Here is a 3,218-nt window from a genome sequence, read left to right as displayed (position 1 = left end):
TTGGGGGGAAGTAATCAGTAATTAGTTACTGATTACTTTTTTCAAGTAACTTGACCAACACTGCCTGTGGGACCCCCCAAAACTTCCAGAAAGAAGGACTGGCATGCCAGAAGGTTTTGAAACTTTCATTTTGATCCAAAACAAAATTAAACAGTATGACTCAAAGATGCTTAAAGGCAAATAACCTTTTACGGTCCTTTTTACTCATGCATATGTCCCTAATCAGACTTTCTTTTTTTTCTGGTTTTTATAAAACAAAGCTGGTTTCACTGATTCTAATGCTCACTAAGTTGTTATTTGTAACTGGCTTTTGGCACTTCCTATGTAGAGAACAGCAAGCTATACTTGATTGTATGAGTCTTATTTCATCTAATCTGACACAGTTACAGAGTTTTATCTAAGAAGGGACTCACTCAAGCCCAGTGTTGAAGTTTAAATAGTTTGCTTCTTGACAACTATTGTATATATAGCTATGATGCTTCCTGAGCTTTTCTGTTGCTATGGTGTGGGTGTAGCTCAGATGGTAGAACAGGTCACCTACTAACTGGAAGCTTGGTGGTTTGATCCCAGTCTGCATGCTAAACATCCTTGCGCCAGATATTAACCCCATGTTGCTCTACGATGCATGTAGGAAAAAGGGGGGAAGAAGTCATTGGGTGAATGTACAATTTATGTAAAGCACTTTAAGTACTCAGAGTAGAAAGCGCTTAAGAATTAAGAATCGGTCCATGTAACAGCTACATGACAGATTGGCACAGAAATCCTTCTCACATGACTTTCCTATCATTCCATTATGAAGTTAACCTTTGTGTTCATTACAACTTTCATGTTTCTCTCAGGATGTATTTCAATAACTTTGGTAATCCAGACTTTAGCTCCATAACCAAGAACCAAATATTGGACAGAATTGCTGTTATATTTAGTTTAGTTTAGTTTTTTATATTTAGAGAAAGCAGTTCACCATGCAGACATGAACACACTGTTTTTAAAAATATTTTATTTCCATATTACCTTGTTTTTCCATCAAGCAGCTGTACATACTTGTTTTCCCCGTAAGCGCCCTGGATGTTTTTGCGTATGTACACAGATAGTTTTTCAAAAACATGCCGCTTTTTATCTCCATCCTCCCCTAAGTGGCGACACATTTAATGAGAAGTGGCAACCCACATAACGTTGTCTTGTAACGCAGTGATCCAGAATGATGGTACGAGACAGGGAGATAAAGCTTCAGCTAAACAGGGTGAATCCGTCCGACCGCTACAGAGGCCCGACTGATATCAGCTGACACGACACACAATAGCGTCTGCTTCGCGTCATTCAAACAGATGAAAGACTAGATTCTTCCTCTTCGTAATCAAGATGACACTGATTTAAAATACATAACTTTCCTGTCTGCAGGGGGAAAATGGATAAAGTGGGGACAGGCCTAATCAGCTTGAACTGTGATGAGATCATGTGAAAAAGATACGCATCTTTTGTTTTGTCTTATCGTCATGCAAACATACATTTTGAATGAACACGACAGACAGAGGTAGATTGATGAGGTGCAGGATTCTATTTAGGTGAACAAAAAAAAGAGAAACTAAAACTAAAACGAGCCGCGCACGAGCCGCTCTTTGTTCCAGCCTGATAATGTATCCCAAATATAAGCGGTTACAGTGAAGGGATGAATGATGTAAAACAATAATTGTGGTCAGTGACATAATGTGCATGACATGTAGTCTTGCGGAGGGATATAGTAACAACACAGCTCAAACCACAATCTGATTACAAAGACACAGACTGATGTACTGAAGCAAAACTTCAAAAGCTCCTCATATGGAGCTCATGGAGTGGGTGGCCTTTTGAATAAGCCAAAAAAACAAAAACAAAACAAAACCAAAAAAAAAAAAAAGACGTCTCATACTGACATTGCAGAAACATGAACGAGGTGTCTGTTGACGTTTTGATGCACTGGCTGCAGCGATATTGGATGATATCATTTTATAACTACAGACAAAGTTCTTCTAAATGTCAGGATAGCCTGTGTTCAGGATGTAGATGCTAATTGAGCGATGCGTTGCTCCTCATCTCATGGGCCAGTGGTGCAATGGATAACACGTCTGACTATGGATCAGAAGTTTCCAGGTTCGACTCCTGGCTGGCTCAAGTTGTTTCCCAAATGATTAATATCTCTTTGTGTACCACATGTGGCTTAACCCTTTACTGCTGTAATCCTACATCTAAACGCAGTGATACAGCTTTGAAGTTGCAGTGTTTGATGCCCTGCGAATGAGAATGGTCTGACTGGACCACAGAGTATCAACTTTAGGGCCCCACATGAAGAAAGTAACAAAGAAAAAGGTACTGCCAGCGTGTAATCCAACTCTCAAATCATAACAATGATCCTGGGCAAGATGACAGATGTACAGTGAGCTCTCACATGCCGGTAAGAAGGTAAAATTAGTGGCCCAAGGTCAGATCACCCACTTCCTTTCATCAGCAGCTCCAACTTTTCAGCCATGGTTGCTGTTCTTACAATTATTGTCTCATGTTTCATAGAAAGTGCACTGATAAAAACTCTGTGCTTAAAATAAATGTGCATAGATTAATCTAAATATAAACTTTGTGTTTTTTCTTTTCTTTTTTTTGTAACTCAAAAATAAATAAAACGTAAGAGGTTGTGTTAGGGATTGGTATTGAGAAGATTTTCACGATTCCGATTCCATTTTCGATTCTGTTTAACGATTCGATTCTCTTATCGATTCTTTTTTTTTTTTAAAGGGGAACACTAAGGTTGATTAGCTTAGAACTTTGTTTTATATCTTCTCTTTGAACAAGATAGAAATTTAGGAGTAACATGGCCTTACAAACCCAACAGTGAGATCTTAAGAGCTCCACAGCCTATGGCTCTTCAATGGGTGTCACAGGGTCCCCAGGAAAAAAAATTGTAAATGTAAAATAATAAAATAAATCTTCTTCTGTAGCAATAACAAAGTATAACATAAATTATTCTGTAGAAATTACACAAGAATATCCAGTAATGTCCCTGCCTACAATTAAACACATTCACTTACTGAAAATCGGGGGCATCTGCTGTAGCAAATGGGTTCAAGCCTTTGACCACAAACTTAGTCACTGCTCGTTGACATTCGTCTATCCTGGCCTGAAAGGAGACGCAGTGAGAACTGCCAGCATCTGAGCCAACCAGACTCTGTCTGTCTCATCATGGTCGCCTA

At 39.0% G+C, this 3,218-nt stretch overlaps 1 non-coding gene across 1 annotated transcript; it reads left to right on the top strand.

Annotated features, from left to right (window-relative positions):
* Window positions 1–2,075: 2,075 nt before the first annotated feature.
* trnah-aug (transfer RNA histidin (anticodon AUG)) lies at window positions 2,076–2,148 on the top strand. Its single transcript has one exon. It is a non-coding gene; the product is annotated as a tRNA-His (tRNA).
* The last annotated feature ends 1,070 nt before the right edge of the window (window positions 2,149–3,218 follow it).

The sequence above is a fragment of the Maylandia zebra genome, linkage group LG5 (genome assembly GCF_041146795.1).
Source record: "Maylandia zebra isolate NMK-2024a linkage group LG5, Mzebra_GT3a, whole genome shotgun sequence".
NCBI classification, from domain to species: Eukaryota; Metazoa; Chordata; class Actinopteri; order Cichliformes; family Cichlidae; genus Maylandia; species Maylandia zebra.
Note: the sequence above shows the minus strand (reverse complement) of the source record. Positions and strands in the feature narration are given on the sequence as shown.